Source organism: Podarcis filfolensis, assembly GCF_964270895.1.
Source record: "Podarcis filfolensis genome assembly, chromosome: 7".
Classification (NCBI taxonomy): domain Eukaryota; kingdom Metazoa; phylum Chordata; class Lepidosauria; order Squamata; family Lacertidae; genus Podarcis; species Podarcis filfolensis.
In genome coordinates this window covers 49,015,365-49,035,120 of record NC_139603.1, presented here as the reverse complement: position 1 = coordinate 49,035,120, position 19,756 = coordinate 49,015,365, and the positions used below count along the sequence as shown (strand labels likewise).

The 19,756-nt window shown below is 41.2% G+C and overlaps 1 long non-coding RNA gene across 1 annotated transcript in view; it reads right to left on the bottom strand.

The window, feature by feature from the left end:
• Nucleotides 1-955: 955 nt before the first annotated feature.
• LOC310766691 overlaps nt 956-19,756 on the bottom strand; it is a 30,558-nt gene continuing 11,757 nt past the window's right edge. The window contains exons 2-3 of the long non-coding RNA XR_014550363.1: nt 2,086-2,152; nt 956-1,086 (exon numbers count right to left, since the gene is read on the bottom strand). This is a non-coding gene — a long non-coding RNA (uncharacterized lncRNA). The remainder of the gene's footprint in view (nt 1,087-2,085; nt 2,153-19,756) is intronic.

Genomic DNA, 19,756 nt, shown 5'->3' with positions numbered 1-19,756 from the left:
ATTGACAGAGATCAGCTGTGTAAGTTATGCAATCAAGTTATAGTTAGCAAAATATGTTTACTTTTGTTTCATAGAATATGAAAGTCTCAAAGCAGTGAACAATGGCAGTAAAAAGCTACAATCTAAAATACCAGCACTGTTAAAATCAACTCAAGGCAATGCAATAAGAAGACAGTATGCGCATCTGCATTTGATTGGAATATGATCAGAAGCTCAAATGACTCCTAGATATAAGAAATAAATGGAAACCATTGCACCATAACACCCTTTTGAAAAACAGACACAAAACAGAAACCTTTGCTTGCTTCACTTCCCGAGTAAGTTTGTACATATTCATAAACATGACCTCCCACATTTTATCAATTTACTGTTGTTTAGAAGCTTGCTTGGGAGATTTCCAATTACATGCTATACACAACTATGCTATTGCATATGGTCACTTAAGATCTTTGTGTTGATTCTAGGGTGGGCAAAAGCACATCAGCATATATACTCTACATATAAATATTAGTTTTGTTATAGTAGCACACATGGTCCTACCAACCCACTCCCTTTCCTTTCCCAAATGGATATGATTCAAAGGCTGTCAGCGTTTTTCTTCTGTACCAAAAATTACAGACCTGCCATGTGAAACAGTTTTCTCACTAAAACAGGGCATGCACCAATGAACTTATGCATGCTGAAGACTTTTTCTTTTCACGCAGGCCTTCCTCAAGTAGTCGTTTATTGCATGATACTGGTCACTGTGAAGTCTGCACTGTATCTTACGCTGTTTATTTTGGTTGTTGGCATTTTATTTATTTCCTTTGAGATTTTTGGGTGCTAAAGAGTTTTTAAATATTTAGGACTCAAACCAATGGATTCAAGTTACTAGAATGGAGATTCCGACTGAACTTCAGGATAAACGTTTTGAGAGTAAGAGCGATTTGACAGTGGAGCAGTTTGCCTCAGGAGATTGTGGGCTCTCCTTCCTTGGAGGTTTTGAACCAGAGGTTGGATGGCCATCTGTCGTGGATGCTTTGCAGGGGGTTGGACTAGATGACCCTTGTGGTCCCTTCCAACTCTACAATTCTATGATTCTAGATTCTACAAGAAATTATAAAGACAATTAAATAGTGACATCACCACAAGACTGGCAAAGCAAGGAGGCTGTCTCTGGAGTTAAATGTAACAAAACATTATATCTTGACTGGACCCAGGAAAAGTGTAAAAAGAGAAACGAACTGGAACTACATTTTACTAATAACTTCTGCAGAGGAAATGATGATTGTGGGTAGTTAACCCCAAACATCAACCTTGGGTGAACCATACCTTGCTCATGGCAAGGGACAAAACATAACTCCAAAGTTGGCCTCACCATCTGGTGAGTAGGAAAGCCTTCCTGGGACCCTGCAATTGTGGGAACATTCTCTATCTAGGCTAAGGATCCTGCAACCCAGAGCAGCTGACTTCCAAAAACATTCTTCACATTCAGAGATGCCTAAGAGTGCTCACTTGTTCCCCTCTTTCCCATTAACTTCTCCCACACCTTCCTGTCCAACAATGTGATCAAACTTGTAACAGCACCCAATCCTAAATGCCCATCACCACCACCCAGTCCCCAGTAAACAAGAAGACCTGCCCTATTCAGTCAGTCTGTAGACAGAGGGGGCCTACTCAGTCCCAAAGTGACTGAAAATATTGTCGTGGGGCTGAGGGTGGCCTGGGTGGGGGGCCAAGAAGGCAAGGAGAGCACGATATATTGCCATGATCTTCAAAGCAGATACCAACCTAGGTGCATACACTGTAGGGTCTGAGAGAGCAGAACTCCCATGAATGAGAATAGGTGCTAGCTGGCAAGCTCTGTCAATTAAGCAATAGTGCTTAATGAAAGAAATCTGAATTATTCTTCTAAACAACAGTTATGTGAACTGGGAGCGCACTATGATAAGGTTTGAAGCCCTTTGTTCTTTTGTCACTTGGATTTTGCTTTTATTACCAGTTGTTCTAGTTTCAAGCAAGAGTGGAGTAGCACCGCTGTGGGAACCTATATGGCTGGTGTGAAAATTATCTAAAGTGTATATGCCATTACAATTTAGTTCTTACCCTACATTCTCAATGAGGCCACAATTCCTATGGAAGTTATTTGCTTTCTTCATCAAGTTGTCAAAACCTGCAAAGAATCAACAGTGTAAATATAATAAAACATCCATTAACTGCTGAAAGGAAAATGAGCAATAAAGAGGAAAAGTGAGCCTTTTTAACGGGTCAGGCCAAGCACTAAATAATTAAGTGAAGTAGGTATTTGTTTTTGAGATGACAAAAATATCTATATAAATGCAACTTTATAGAGAGAAAGAGCCAGATTATGGATCAGTGTCAAAACCACATTAACAATCAAAGCAAAAGATGATATTGTGCTTCTTAAATATGTTCCATTACCTTACATAGTCTGCTTTTGGAAATGTATTTTATTTCCATTCTACAAGCAACCTGAAAAATCCATGTGTCCTTCACATGATATGTGGGATATTTAGGATTTTGTACACTTACCTATAAATCAGTATAGTTGGAATTTTGATCGCCTAATCATTCATATGGTCACTGTCACCCCTTCATACCAATATACAACACTGAGTTGGAGCCAACTAAGTGTTACTCAGAGTAGACCCAATGAAATTAACAGACTAACCTAAGATAGTCATATTCAATAATTTAATGGTCCTTCTCAGAGCAGGGCTAGCATGGGATACAACCCAGAAATGTCTTCTCTATCGTCTTTTCTTATGCTTCTACCTCCTAACCTTGTTTTCATTCTGAACATCAATTGGTGCATAACTGATTTGGTTTGTTTCCTTGCTTGTTTGTTCTACCTATTTACATACCACTCAGTCACACAAGTTTCTAAGTGTTGTGCTTACAATTGAACTACAGTGGTACCTCAGGTTACATATGCTTCAGGTTACAGACTCCACTAACCCAGAAATAGTGCTTCAGGTTAAGGATGAGAACAGAAATCATGCTCCGGGGGCATGGTGGCAGCAGGAGGCCCCATTAGCTAAAGTGGTGCTTCAGGTTAAGAACAGTTTCAGGTTAAGTACGAACCTCTGGAACGAATTAAGTACTTAAGCCGAGGTACCACTGTACCCATAAAAGCTAAACATGTGTAAAATGCCTGCTGAAATACAAAATTATGAGTCAAATGCCAGAAGTTCAAAAGGAAAGGTTGGTGTGGGTGGATGAATGTACTATTGTTAGGATGCTTTGATCTTTGAAGCAGAATCAGAGCTGGGTCTGTCATTTGGCAAAATAAGGTGACTACCTCAGGCCACAAATACTGAGGGGCAAGAAATGGAAGCAAGATGATGGAGGGCAGAGCATGTACGCCATGGGTCCTGCCTTACCTCCTCCTAAACAAAATGACTTCCCTCAGGTGCAGTGTGATAGTATTTTGATATCACACCTATACCAGTGTGATGGGCAGAGCTGTGCAACATCAGCAGAGTAGTCCAGCAAACCTTCTCCTTTTCCAGTTTTAGTCTTTCCAAAGCTGATGGTGAAGAAAACTCCTTGTACACACAGCTCAGTGTAAAGTGTTTTATAGCCTCAAGACACAAGACAATTCCAGCACACTACATACATAAGGTTAAGAGATGCTGGTCCATCATAAACCTATACTACAAAGTACAGTAACCTGGTCTTAGAGGCTAAACTGAAGAGATTAAAATATACAGACAGAGCCAAGTTTCAAGAGAGATCCACCACTCAACAACTTGCTGCTGAATGCAGCCTTGGCTTTATATTCACCAAGGCACATACACACATTCTTTGGAGAAAAGCAGGGATGGATGAATCATGCCAGAGGCTTGTAGACTTGAGCTATTTCAAGACGCTCACCCCAGCTGGTGTCCTAACCCTCAACAGAATCAGATGTGGGTGAAGGCCACCTCGAGACACAGACCAAGCTGTTTGTGCAATTTTGCACATATTCCAAAATTACACCAACTCATTGGAGGACACGATCTTGTTGACAGTATTGAAAGTTGGGTCATCTGCCAGTGAATGGAGAACTAGGAAGTGACCTTTTACCAGTGCAGACCATTGCTCCATCTAACTTAGCATCATCTGTAGCTCTCCAAGGTTTCTGAGAGGACCTTTCGCACCCATACCTGGAGATGCCACAGACTGAACCTGCACCTTCTGCATGCAAGGCATATGTTCTGCTTAAGGGTCAGACTAGATGTGATATTAAACACTTATTATTATTATTATTTAAAAACCAAATCTGTATTTTGATATCAAGCATTATAAACAGACCACAAGAACTTGGCTCATGTACTGTTTATATTGATAATTGTGGGGCTCCTACTGGTAATTTAATTATTATCTAAATTGCTTTGATTTAATGAATCTAACCAAACTGGTTTAATGTTTTCGTTGCTTTATCAAAATCCTTAGTGTTACTTACCAAGCTTTAAAATTACATGACATTGAAAAAAGAAAACCCACAGTAATAAAGCAATAGAAATAACTGCTTTACAACAGTAATATAAAGATGTCAAACCAGAATAAAACCCATCTTCAGATCATTGTATATCACTGAATATAAATGAGACCTATGTGTGACCATTCCAGCTCAAGAGTGGTAAATCCGTTTTTCTCAGGTCTGGTTTTGCTGCTTTAGAATGATTTGTTTTAATTGCTGAGCTCGGTGGCCTCAGACCTTTATTTCTCAAAAAATACAAGCTGCAGCAGGCAGTGGGTGTGGGGTAAATATTTTTATTTTATTTTATTTGTATTGGCAAGCTCTGCATTTCAGCATGCTTATACTTACAGATGGGGAAGAAATTGGATTGAAATTTGCATTTAGAAATCCTTTGAAATTTTGCAACCCAATTCTCCAGCCAAGTAATATATGTATAAAGATGTGTATACTGGGGTAAAGTGTGCATAACAATGCACGTATTTGTGAAAATAGCATAACTATATATATTTATTTATCTGAATATGTACAGTCCACTTTTTTATAACATATAATGAGGTGGCTTCCAACATACAAAATCATTCTATAAATATATATAATATTTAATTAAGAACATCAATAAAACATTAGTAGATAATGGTTTTTTTATAAGGTTCATATTGTGAAGACCTGTGCAGTTTTCAGAGAACTGAGAGAAGGCAGGGACAGTTCTTGCCAAAGCTCTACAGGCAGGGAGTTCCACAGGAGAGGGCCTGTCACCCTAAAAACTTGGTCCCTAATGGAGGCCAGCCAAACCTAAGGGGAACCAGCAGAAGGGCCTCATCAGAGGCTCTCTAATGCATTATATTAGAGGAATTTGCCTTGCAAAAATGTGTGCACTGGGAGAAATTCACACTAAAATGCTTATAATTTTCATGAGGTCAAAAACATGGATATAGAAATGTGGAGACCTGAACTTAAGATTTCCCTACCCCTAATTATACTTTGCATTTTTTATTTTTTATTTTTTTGCTGTCTAAGTTTAAAGGACATTTTAGGACAGGCTTCTCCACGCTGCTGCTCTGCAGGTGTTGTAAACTACAATTCCCATCAGGGGTTGCAGTTCAAAGCATTTTCAGGGCACCAGGTTGGGAAATACCAGTTTAAGGTGTTGTTGTTGTTGTTGTTGTTGTAGTAGTAGTAGTAGTAGTAGTAGTAGTATTGTTTTATATATAACTGGTGGGCCACAGCTTCCCCATCACTGCTTTAGTAGAACAGACGGCTACTCCTCTACCCCCTTGTTTCAGAACCTGAGATGTTGTGGTTCTCGCAGTGCTAGTCAGACCCATTTCTGACATTCATGACACAACAACTTACCGCTGCTTAAAAGCAATATATGGATAGAGTCACCGCAAAACTGTAGTAAACTTTTATATCTGCAATGCCATTAAGAAATCCTCTTGAAAAAGCATATACACGTGCACAAACATTGTACAATATGACTCTCTTGCAATGGGAATTTAAGCCCAATCCTAAACACATTTCAGTTCTACAAAGTTTGATGGAAATTGCTCCCTGGTAAATGTGTATTTAATTGCATCTTCTTTTGTCCTGCAAAAGATTCCCCCCCCCCTTCAAGTAATATGCATTTCATGGTGTGGGGTAGAATAGAGTGCAGTGGACACTTCAACTCAATTCACAATTTGGAAGCAAAAGAAGAAGAAGAAAAGCAACATAAAGCACAAGAGCTTGGGCCTTTGGGAATGAGAGCCCTAAATCTGGAATATGCCATGTTCCCCTTGTTGTTTTCCTTGCAGGGTAAAAGAAAGTTCAAGCATCACTGCCCATGAGACTGTGTTGTGAATCCACATTAAAAGTTAGTGCATTTAATATAAACATGAATGAAAGGCTCCTTTACAGCAAATGTCAGGGCATTACAGAAGCACCATGGCTACTCAAACCACAGACTGTTGATAGATATAAGTAGCAGAGATAGTAGAATGCTTTATTTAAAAAAAAAATATGGCATGTCGTTTTAATGAGAGCATACCGCCACTGAGCCAAGACATCCCTGTATTTTCATGCACTGCAGGCTTCCTTGACTAATTAACTTCCCCTCTCAGGTAAAGGAGCAGGAATGAAAGCTCCCTGCTGAGAGTACTGCATTTGCAACTCAACCAGGGGCTAGGATGAAAAGTCAGCTGACAGCTTGAGTCACATACATCCTTGAGCAGTAGCAACATTGCCAACTGAGGTGTAAGAAACCAGGATTAGGAGCTGTGTTTGTCGAGAGAGAGGCATTTCAGGGTAGCAGTTAGCAGGCACAAAAGCAAGGAAGAACAGTGGAATGTGTTCCCCAGAACAGGTACTGGGAGAAACAGAAAGAAAAATACTGAAAGAAATATCCACGTGACGCAATGTGCTCTACAAGAATATATGTATTTCAAGTCATAATTCCTAAGCAAATATATAACTAGGAGACAGCTTCTTCTTCTTCTTCTTCTTCTTCTTCTTCTTTATGTTTTCCACTCTCCACCAGATACAACAATAAGAAAATTCTTTTCAGCAATGTTGCTAGCAGAGCATTGTGTATTTTCTTCATGTGCTACTTTGTATATTAAGAAGCGCAGTCATGTTTGCATCCCATTGCTATTTAGTGGCAAAGTTCCTACCACATGCTTTGGGAAGCAATGCAGCTAGCTACTGGCACACCAAGAAGTGTTCTCATGCAGAGATTTTAGCCTGTATGTAGCCTGAATGCATTTGAGAGGTGATAAAGGCAAGGGGCAATGCCTTGGGTCACATTGTGCTTTGTGCTAGGCTTGTCTAGGGTACCTCTGCCAATCTGGTGCCCTCTAGATGGCCATGCTAGCTGGGCTGATAAGGGCTGTAGTTTGAAATGTCCAGAGGGCACCAGGCTGGAAAGGCTGATCTAAGGCTTCCTTGGGAGTGAAAGGAGGCAGGCGCTTGTTCTGAATCAGCTAGCATATCCAGAACTGTGGGAAAACTGGTTGAGATCCTGAATGCTAGCTGAGAAATGGGGACTGATTAGCATAAAGCTTTGTCAGGTTTCTGAGGTGTAGAGCAGAGGGAGCTGGGAGGAAGCACATAAATGGATGAAACAGTGCATTGCTGTGCATCAAAGAGAAGAAATTATGGTGCCACATTTATAGTCCCCAGGAGAAAAAATGGATCAGAATTTAAACACATAGCACTCTGTGCTGCTGAGTTCACACATTGGCTTTGACAGAATACACTTGATAATGTCCAAGGTTTCATAGGAAGATCTAATGAGCAGAATCCTGGAATTCTGGTATTGGCTGCTCAAAGAGGCCTAGACACCTCAAGGCACCCTTGCATCTTCTCAACTTGGGTCTCTGCCAATCCCTTCTCATTACTTTCTGAATATGAGAGGCATTCAAGAGGGCTTGATTCGTGCCGAGAAAGGCTTGTGGTTCCAGAAACTTGTGGACAGCTATGCATGGATGCCATATACTGTCATCCCCATGACACTGGTCAATCCCAGACTCACAGCCCATATGTGGAATCTTCCAAGCATTAGCCTGCACACCTTGTGATTCATCAAGGTAAAAGAAGCCAATCACTAGCCACATATGGAAGCCCGTCAAGGTTTCAGTAGTCTGTCTGCTTTTCCTGCCAGCCATGGGCTGAAATTTAGCAACAAGATTTCATTTCTAAAGTTGCATTTTCAAAATGCAAGGAGGCTGAATTTTAATCTCAACATTTCAAAATTGGGCAACTTTATTTCAACCCCCCATTATTGGTGCAGATGGCAATTTGTTTTTCACCACATTGGATGTTTTAAATCATATCACTGTATACACTTACTTAAAATAGATTAGGTCTATCTAACATTCTCTATTAACTGCCATGATTTTGTGTTTTTACAGCTAATGGAGTTTTGGCCATTCTTAATATCAGGAGGTGCACTGTGTCTTTTATAAATTGTCAAAGCTTGTTTTTTGCAGTCCCCTGTAATTTGTCTGCTGTATCAAATGACACTATCTTGGTCATTTAAAATATGAAAGTGACTAATTAAGGACCTGATTTATTAACAAAATGTATTTGTTTGGACAGCACATCTTAGGGAAATGTGTGATTTACATGGAAACCCTGTGGACAATAGTACCAATAAATCTGGTTGTGTTTTAATGGCATGTAGTCATCAGATACTCATGTCTCTGCATCATATAAAACATTTATTTACAATTACATTTGTAACCAGCACAGGCTGTTAACTCAGCATCTTATTCCACATTACTGATTCTCAACAATGATCCTTAAATACAACCCACACAGTAGTTCTTGATTTTTTTTCATGAATAACATTATTGTAATTTCTAGGTTTTTTCCCAGGAGCGTTCAATTTACTACAGCTGCACAGTGGCATGACATTCTTTTTGATGCAATGAAAAGAAAAATCCCCAGCAAACTCTAAAGTACATATAACCTATTTAGAAATAAATATGAACTTAATGAGGGAAAGGGAATATTATGTACTATAGGCCAGAAGTGGGAATCCTGTGACCCTGCAGATGTTCCTTAACACCAGCTCCCTTCAGCCCCACCAAGCATAGCAAATAGGGATGATGGGAGCTGTAGTTCAGCAATATTGGTTCCCCACTCCTGCTATCTTTGGCAATCACTCATGGCTGAGTAAGATTGTCTTCCATAAACACAGTTTTAACAGTGAGTCTGTAAGTGACTGTGGAGGCAAATTCTGGATTCACACGTCCTTCCACAGTAGGGACATAGGTTTCCAGGTGGGAGTTGATCATGGTGATGGTTTGCCAAACGTGCCTTCCTCCTAGCCTGTGTCTCCCTTGTGTCCTGAGTTCGAGTGTCTTCAAAGCCCATGACACCTTTGGTAAAGGCTGTTCTACAATTGGAGTGCTCGCAGGCCAGTGTTTCCCAATTGTTGGTGTTTATACTACATTTTTAAAGATTTGCCTTGAGACAGTCTTTAAACCTATTTTATTGACCACCAGCATTATGCCTTCCATTTTTAAATTTGGAATATAGTTGCTTTGGAAGACAATAATCAGGCATCCTCACAACATGACCAGTCCAGCGAAGTTGATGTTGAAGAATCATTACTTCAACACTGGTGATCTTTGCTTCTTCCAGTACACTGGCATTAGTTCTCCTGTTTTTCATGGAACTTTGAAGTGTCAGGCATAGCTCTAATGGCTTTAGCCCAAACGTAGCAGAGTTTTCCTGCACAGCGAAGAAGCTAGTTGAGGTGGAAATGACTAGTCAGCTAGACTCAGAATAACTATTTACAGGATTTATTAAAAGGAAAAATAAAACCAGCAGAGTTTCTGCATACAAAACAAAGCAAAATAAATCCTTTCTTTCTCTCTCTCTCTTAACCATACACAGCACTTCTACTCCTAACACACCCCTAACACACCAAACTGTGCTAGCAATCCCTAGATAACAGAGTTGAGTGCTGGTCGTTAACCAATCAGAGTAAGTAGTTTCTAGGTCAAGCTGACCTTGGCTTTCTGCCAAGAGTAAATTGACACGGCCTTGAGTTAATTGTGTGAAGCCAGAATCTGTAAGTTTCCCATGAGAACCAATTAACAGAAACTGAACACCCCCTCACAGATTCTGCTGGACAATTAACATCAAATACACCTATGTAGGAGATTATTTTTCCAGCAAACCTAAACCCTTGCACATTCGCTTGTTCTTTACCTTTGCCAATGGTTTAGTTAACACATCTGCTACATTTTCTTCACTTGATACATAAGTACAGGTGATTACATTGTCTTGTACACAGCAACGCACATTTTGGTATTTTACAGAGATATGTTTGGAACGCGATTTGAAACCCTCTGTTTTACTTAAGGTTATACAAGCTTGATTATCAATGTAAACTTGTACTGGTTCTCCACAATTTACATTTAAATCTGTTAACAAATGCTTGAAATAAATCACCTCGTTGCACAATTCACTCAACGCGGCGTACTCTGATTCCGTTGATGACACACTTACAACGTCTTGCTTGCGTGACCGCCAGCTGATTAAAGCTCCACCGACCATTATGACTAGTCCTGTGACAGATTTTCTATCCGGCAAATTTCCCCAGTCACTATCACAGTAGCAACTCAACATTTCATCCTCTGAAGAATTTAATTGTAACATATAGCCAATTGTCTGTTTGAGGTATCTCAGAACTTGTTTTACCCCTTTCCAGGCATTTAGTGTGGGTTTTGAGACCAATCTACTTAATATGCCTACTGCATAGCTAATATCAGGTCTGGACCACTGTGCTAGATACAATAAACTTCCAATTACAGAATGATATACATCAGGATGTTCAAATTTAGGACTCTCATCTGTATGAAGTGTTTTTATGAAACCTGGATCCATAGGCACCACTGCCCCTTTGCAATCCTGCATCCTGTATGTAGTCAGTAGTTGTTTAACTTTGTTCTGCTGACTAATTAGGCAGCTGCCATCTTGGGCCCAGCACACTTCCAACCCTAGATATGTCCTAACCGGGCCTAAGTCTTTCACTTTGAACTTACTGGACAATTGCTTGGCAAACCTTTTAGTTTGTTTATCTGTTTTGCAAGCATACAATACATCATCTACATAAATCAGACAAAACTCTTGATCACTGCCTGTACCACGTACATAAACACAATTGTCAGCTGTACTCTGCTTGAAACCAAATGACACTAAAGCCTCATGGAAACATTTGTTCCAAGATCTTGCAGCCTGTTTGAGACCATATAGAGCTTTGTTTAATTTCAACACTCTATTGGAACCTGTCTCATAACCAGGCGGTTCGGCTAGATACAGGTCTTCTGATATTGATGCATGTAAATATGCAGTCTGGATATCAAAATGGTTTAACAGGAGTTTTCTCTTTGCTCCAAGCGTTAGAATCAGCCTTACACTGTCCCCCTTAGCAGTAGGGGAAAAAGTCTCGTCATAATCTTTTCCAGGCCTCTGAGAGTATCCTTGAGCCACTAAACGAGCTTTGTATTTGTACTCTCCTGTCACCAGAGGTTTAAGTTTGTACACCCACCTGCAGCCTACAATCTTTGCCCCCTCAGGCGCTGCTACTGGTGTAAAAACCTTGTGCTCATTCAGAGAGGACATCTCTTCCTCCATTGCCTGCTTCCAGAGCTCTGCCTCCTCTTTTGGTAACTTTAACACCTCCTGAAAACTCTTGGGCTCTGCAATTACACTAAACACATTTGCAGTATCTGGAGAAAAACGCACCGGAGGCACTCCTTTGTTTTGTCTTTTAGATCTTCTGGGAGAAAATTTTTCTTCTGACCCACTTTCCTCCTCAGAACTATGACCTCTCTTTTGTTGCTTAGCAACTGGTCTCTGGCTAATTCCACTTTCTTGAGAGCTCTTATCTGAACTTTCCTCCCCCTCAGACTCTGATTCTCTATGTTTACCTTCAGAGTCATGAAGCTCCTGGGAAGGTTCAAACCAAACCTCAGTATTGGCATGTAGTCTCTCCCAGCCACTATGTTCACAAAAACTGGCATTCCTGGAGATCACAATGCCATTTGTCCCTTCAGCAAAGCGGAAACCTTTTCCCAGCTCCTGGTAACCCACAAACACTAACTGTTTGGTCTTAGGGTCTCCCTTCTTTCTCATTTGTTTTGGAATTAATACCCAGGCTTTTGATCCAAACACATGCAAATGGTCAATTTTGGGTTTTTTCTGAAACAATTTAAAGTACGGAGTTGTACCTATTGTTTGATGAAAGAGCCTATTTTGGAGATAACACGCGGTGAGCATGCTCTCCCCCCAATAAGACATGGGCAAATCAGCATCATCAAGCATGGCAAACATCATGTCTTGTAAAGATCTGTTTTTTCGCTCTGCAACGCCATTCTCCTCTGGGGAAAAAGCGTTCGTTTTTCTATGCCCAATGCCACGCTTTTGTAACCAATCTCTAAAAGCATTTGACATAAATTCGCCACCTCTGTCCGTCTGAATCCTTTTGAGTTTAATGGACAGAAATCTTTCCACAGATGCCACCCAGCCTTTAAACTTAGTGAACACGTCACCCTTATTCTTCATGGGAAAAACCCAAGAATAACGCGTGGCGTCATCCACAATTGTTAATGAAAAACGCGATCCACCCCTGCTTACAGCAAATGGACCAATTACGTCCATGTGAACCAGCTGTAGCGGTGACTCACTAACTCTGTCACTTCTGGGGTAAGAGACTCTGTGGGTTTTAACCTTTTTACAAACATTACAATCAAGGTACTTGTTACAACTCTTTAAATTACCCCCATCAGCCAATTCAGACATTTTTAGTATACTTTTCCAGCCAGCATGCCCCATTTTCCTATGCAATAAGTGCACACAGTTGTCATGTATAGCTTTGTTATTCACTGCAGGCTGAGATTTACTGACTACTGCTGCAACTTGAGATCCTGCTTTAAGCCAAAACAAGCCTCCCTCTGACTTAGCAGTGCCTAAAATCTCACCAGCCTTCTTAATAATGCAACTGTCTCCTTCAAAATACACTTTAAACCCAGCTTTTAGCAAACAATCTACAGACATCAGATTGCTCCTTAATGAAGGCACACAAAGTACATTTTGCAGGCATTCACGAAGACAAGGAACAAAAACTGCACCCCCCGAAATCACTTCGGAAGTACTTCCGTCTGCTAAAGCCACCTGGCTGCGCTGTGCTGAGTTCTTGGAAACAAACAATTCATCTGAATTTACGATGTGCCGAGACGCTCCCGAATCGACCACCCAGACAGCTTGTTTCTCATCAGCAATCTTGACCTTGGCGGTCACCAGCTGAGCCGACTGTTTTCGTTTGAAGAATTTCCTTTTACGCTGCTGCTGCTGCTGATCTCGTCTCTGCTCCTGCACCGGCAACTGAGACTTGACCAACTCAGGACATTGTCGTTTTAGATGCGCTGAAGACCCACATCGGAAACAACGCCTAACAGCAAACGCAGACTCCTCACCGGCACGCTGCTCTTGCTTCACCCCTGGCACGGCATGAGAACTCCTTCCAAACCGCCCGCCTGTAGAAGCCTCTGCAGCCAACGACCTTTCTTGCCTCTTCTGCCATTCTTCAATCAAACGCCCAGTAACGTAACTGACTGATAAATCACGCTCCTGTATGCCTTCTAGAGACAAAACTAAATTATCCCAGCTTTCCGGGAGAGAACTCAAAATAATAGCCACCTTCTCCTGCTGGTCTAATGCACAGTCTCTTTCCTGTAGCGCAGCAAACTTTAACTGTAAACTGTGTAGGTGTTCCTGCATTGTAACCCCAGGCTGTAACATTGCCTTGTACAATGCCTTGCGAATGAACAGCTTGGAAACCGCTGTCTCACGCACATGGAGTTCTTTAAGTGCTTGCCACACACCTCTAGCTGTCTTGATTCCCCTCACATACGGCAACTGGGAATCTTCCAGCCCCAAGACAATTGTGGCCCTTGCTCTTTGGTCTTTATCGAGGTCTTCATCATCAGGCTTCGCAGGAAACTTACTCACCACTTGCCAGAGACGATCCCTCTGCAGCACTGCCTGCATGCGTTCCGACCACAGCAAGTAATTGGAGTCATTCAGACGCTCAAAAGCCATCTGAACTGGTTGTGAGGCCATCTTGAGAGCGATGTCCCTGGAACCCGGAACCAGCTACTCACGACCACCGAGAGAGAAAACAGGAACCACAGCACCCAGCACTCACACGCTGCAGCTGTTGTCCTTGTGTCCACTGTGTCACCAGCTCACAACAGTCAGGAACCAGCCAGTGTTCATCTGCTGCACCAACGGGAACAACAACTTCTGGAACTACTGGAACCAACACCGTTGATGCTGACACCACCACAACTCAGGCTGGCAGCACAATGCCCATAACCTCATGGAACTTTGAAGTGTCAGGCATAGCTCTAATGGCTTTAGCCCAAACGTAGCAGAGTTTTCCTGCACAGCGAAGAAGCTAGTTGAGGTGGAAATGACTAGTCAGCTAGACTCAGAATAACTATTTACAGGATTTATTAAAAGGAAAAATAAAACCAGCAGAGTTTCTGCATACAAAACAAAGCAAAATAAATCCTTTCTTTCTCTCTCTCTCTTAACCATACACAGCACTTCTACTCCTAACACACCCCTAACACACCAAACTGTGCTAGCAATCCCTAGATAACAGAGTTGAGTGCTGGTCGTTAACCAATCAGAGTAAGTAGTTTCTAGGTCAAGCTGACCTTGGCTTTCTGCCAAGAGTAAATTGACACGGCCTTGAGTTAATTGTGTGAAGCCAGAATCTGTAAGTTTCCCATGAGAACCAATTAACAGAAACTGAACAGTTTTCCCAAGTGATGTGTAAAAATTTTCGGAGACACCGTTAATTGAATCTTTTGAGAAGTTGGAGATGATGTTTATAAGTGGTCCATGTTTCACAAGCATACAGTAAGGTTGGTAGTTCCCCACTCCTGCTATAGTCCAATGCAGGCATTAGATCTATAAGTGGAGGAAGGGCTCAGGACCCTGCCTGCTGGTCCCAGGCCTTCATCACACCCAATAGCCATGCATAGTAGACACACATCTACTCATGGGTTTATGCATATCAAAGGGAATCTCATATTATATGAGGCTAGGTTCCAAGGGTTATACGTATACATGAAAATAATGTATAGCCCAAAATAACCCTTGAAGCTTCCCTTCTAAGGCTGTCAGTGAGGGGGGAAAGTCCTGCTCACTGGTGCAGTTGTTCTGGGAGTGTTGGGGATGCTCTTACACATAGAAGTCAACTCCTGGGGCTGAGGGGTCTTTGCCCCCCTTAAATAAAACATTTGATGGGGCAGCACCCCTAAGGTTGATGGGCATTGCCATTCAAATGGTGTGCATGTGCCTCATTATGTGATTGATTATGTGGCATGGGGCTTACCTGCCCCCCTCCAGTTCATTCAGGTTGGCATCCCTGCTCTTGCGAGAAAATTCCTGCCACTCCCAGAACCTCTGCACTATTTGCAGGGAGCTAAAAGCACTTTTTGTGCTGGACAACCCCAAGCGGGCCAGGTGTGAAAGGGGCTTTCATGTTCTCAGCCTTCTGGGGAAGTCCTTTCAACACACCCTGTGAATGGGATCCCTCTGACACTTGTGAGATCTTGCAGGAAATCAACACCACTTTGAGTCACTGTACTGCTGAGCACCTCAAGACCAAAGATCCTTCTTCTCACCAGCCTGCCTATGTATTCACTGTGATAAATAGCTAGACCTGCTCCCCACCTCTGTGTGTTTTTCAAGTCCACTTCGTGGGGCTGGCCCCAGAATAAACCTATGCTATCTTGAAAGTTTTCTTTTCGTTATATTTAAGTAACATGCTTCCCCCTGTTTGAAAGCTGCTCTTTCAAAGGAAGAGCCTTCAGCTCTGATTGCTTGCTGCCTGCTGAAATAATCTACAGAATTCAAGGTTCTTTGTCAATTAAAGAGAGATTCTCTGCAATGTTTCCCTGTAGTTGATGTCAGGCAATAAAAGGTTACCAGCTGGCTTTAGAGGAAAAGAATAATTTACAGTGAGGAAGATGTTGCTGGTGTTTAGTCTTTTTCTATATTTAATGAGATTATTGAAATGTAGTTGCTGTCGCAGGAAGCAATTACATGCAGCATTCTAAAGATATTTTTTTTAAAGAAAGGGAAAAAATCCTTTTGCAGCATAGAAGATGCTGGAGGTGTGATCTTAGCAGCAAGGAAATTGGTTGCCCCTGGATTTGTGTATAATCATACATAACCTTCTTGACCCCATCAAATAGCCTGGGATTTTTGGTGCATAAATTTAAATGATCTCTTAAGGTTTCTATAACTTGCATTTTGTTCACAAAAAGGAGACTGCAGCATGAGAAAAAAAGAATTGTTACAGTCTGAAGAAGTCAGAATAAACCGTAAATCTAGTTCAGATTTAAATTTAGATGTTTGCGGTCATAGTACCTTACATTTTAATTGCTCGGGGAAAATTCATTGTCAACTTTGTTCCATTATGTTTATGCTATTTCAGTGTTCTGTTGTTTGATTTAGTACCACTAGCTCATGACATTTCTTGCAGTCTGCATGCAGAGTCATGTCAGTTCCTGGATGCATTATAATAGCAGTCTCTCCCTTGGGTATTACCATGTGCTTGTAGATACAAATAATTTAGGCAGTATAAATGAGAATAAGAAGAGTGGCACAGGATACTACATCTTTTATAGTTATCATCAAGGCTTTGTCTGAGTTGGTTTATTTCATCAAACGACATAAAAAGCAATTGCAGAAGAAATCCCATGTCCATCTGGGGCAACAAAAACTAAGAATGCTCTATGGTATCGTTAAAAAATAAGGATTTGTCAAAATAAGCTTTGTCACTCAATTCTGATAAATCTATACTCTAGTCCTGAACAGATTCATTATCACTTTAAGCTTTGAGAGAGAACAGATGCTCAAAGTGGAATGAGAAACCTGTATTTATATCTTCAAGCGTGTGCGCCCACACACACACACACACACACACACACAGTGGTGTGTAGCCTGATAGCATATCAGGCAAGTTCTTTAAACCTCATTTTCACAAAGTCCATGCAGGTAACTTCAGGGGAACACTATTGTTATAGCTCTTTTGCTCTCTGTGTTCTGTGAGTCCTGAGTAATGACAGCAGCAAACCCATTGCATCTGTGAATGTCCAGGGCTCCCTGATGTCATATTTACAAAATAAAAAGTCAGCAAACGGACCATATTGCCAACAGAGTGTTAACACTTCAAAATTGGGCAACTGCTGAGTAGATACTTTTTATAACCACTAGTCGCTTTAAATGGCTGCACCATGAAATTACTGAGTCATGAATATAAAAGAATGAAATGACTTGCAGCCACAAAACCTAACTTTGTGCAGAGGCATAAAAGAAATACATTGGGAGGGATATTTTTGCAGCTGGCATGATGTGCACATAAAGTGCATCTGAGGATGTTACCTGGGCCTGTATATTCCCATCACCTGAATCACAGGAAATCAATAACAAGGGCTATCAATGTTAGACAGGCCTGCATTTCTCTAGCTTTAAAAGAGAAGCCATTTCGTAAAGCTTTAATAGCATAATACATGACTTGAAAACTGACTTTGTGAACCTTGCAGCATTAATTAGAGAGATCAGTCTTTGAAATCTTCTATTGTTTCAGAAAACAAAGCAGAATGTGACCAGCAAGGCTGTATAATCTTCCACGGCATTTATTAACTAATGGAAAGTCTGCTCATTCACTTGACTGAACAAAAAAGGCATGTTTTCTCATTGACATTTAAGAAGAGGGTTTGGGATATCGGGACTTTAAGGCACTGGGGATCAATAAGAGAAAGGCATGGGTTCCCTAAAAACAGGATGAGGCACCTGGCCAGAATATTATTCTACTGAGCTATTTCTGCTGCAGGCCTTTTTCCTGTGAAGAAACCTTGTATCAAAATGGGTTTTGTGATTAATCTTACCTTTTCAGGACATTACCATTCTCCCTTGGCAATATTTATATGAAGGGGTGTGGACACACAGTGGCACATACATGCACAGAACCTTCCTGATATCCATTCTAATCAAGACTCCCATATGATCATTGAAATGTAAAGTGGGAAGGGAATCCAAGGGACATCTAGTCCAACCCCATGCAATGCAGAAATCACAACTATAGAAACTCTGACAGAAAATCCTTCAATGAAGGAGAGTCCACCACCTTTGCAGGTAGGAAGTTGGACAGCTCTTACCATCAGAATGTTTAGTCAAAACATCTCCTATCTTGTAATTTGAATACCTTGGTTTGGGCCCTACCCTCTGGATGGAGCAGCAGAAAACAAGCTTGCTCCATCATCCATGTAACAGCCTTCAGATATTTTAAGATGTCTATTACCATATCAGCCTTCTACAGGCTAAACCAGGCTTCCTCAACCTTGGCCCTCCAGATGTTTTTGGCTTACAACTCCCACGATTCCTAGCTAGCAGGACCAGGGGTCAGGGATGACGGGAACTGTAGTCTCAAAACATCTGGAGGGCTGAAGTTGAGGAAGCCCGAGTTAAACATACCCAGTTCCGTCAACCATTGTGAAAGCAGGGAGTAGGGAGATTAGACCACCTTCTTATAAATTTGGCTTCTCCTACCTGTCTATACCTCTTGTATATATTGAAATGTTCTCTTTAACAGAACTCTATAGCAGAAAACATATTACCCATTCATAGGGCTGCCATACGTCCTGATTTTCCAGGACATGTCTGTCAGTTTGTATCTCTTAGTACAGAAAGTATTAATCTGATGTGTAGAGATCTTTCCTATTCTACTTAGTTCAAGGTGGTTCTGGAAGGTTTCTTTCTGTGTGAAAGAGACAGGCAGAAACTTTCTGATGTTTGGGTCATTCCTTCTGGGAAGCTGAGTACAGATGGTTTAAACTGGTTCTGTTATCCTTTCTGTCAAGGTCATGCTGGCTATAATAGTCAGGCCAGGAGGAGCCTAGGTTTCATATTTTCTCTGTCTCTTTGTTCTGGTGTGGTGTTCTGTTTTGTATGCTATAGTGTTTTGGTTTTATTATAAGTTCTTGTAAGTTTAAGATAAGTCTGCTCAGTGCTTTTTTTCTAAAAAAATGTTTAGAGGTATTCTCATTTTGACTCAAGAAAACCACCATTTTCTAGTTCAAATTGGGAAAAATAAATACAGCAAATGGACAAAAGTAAAAAGATTCACAAAATGTTTAGGGGAATGCGTACCCCTGCATACCCCCAGAAAAAAAGCACTGAATCTGCTGCGACTGAATTTCTTATGGACTGTGCCAATTCTGGATGTATTGTATTTATGACCAATAGGTTCATTTGCCTTCAGTAGCAGTAAAGCTCTGCTGGAGGAAATACAATTGCCTCTGGTCTATTGTTGTTGGGGTTTTTTTTGGGGGGGGTGACTCTGCAATGTGTTTAAGTTTTCCTCCACATGACAGCTTTGGTTCCACTTAAAAAGCAACAACTTTCAGGGCGTACTGGTTTTTACTTTTTGAAATATGGCAACCCTACCCATTCAGCCTCTCTATTTCTCTGTACATCATCTCAACAGCTTACTCTCACTTCCATGGGTGGGGAACCTCTATCAGCAAAGCTGAATTTAGCCAGCCTTCCAGGGAGTGATTACAGTGGTACCTCGGGTTAAGTACTTAATTCGTTCCGGAGGTCTGTTCTTAACCTGAAGCACCACTTTAGCTAATGGGGTCTCCTGCTGCCGCCGTGCCGCCATGGCGCCGGAGCACGATTTTTGTTCTCATCCTGAAGCAAAGTTCTTAACCTGAGATA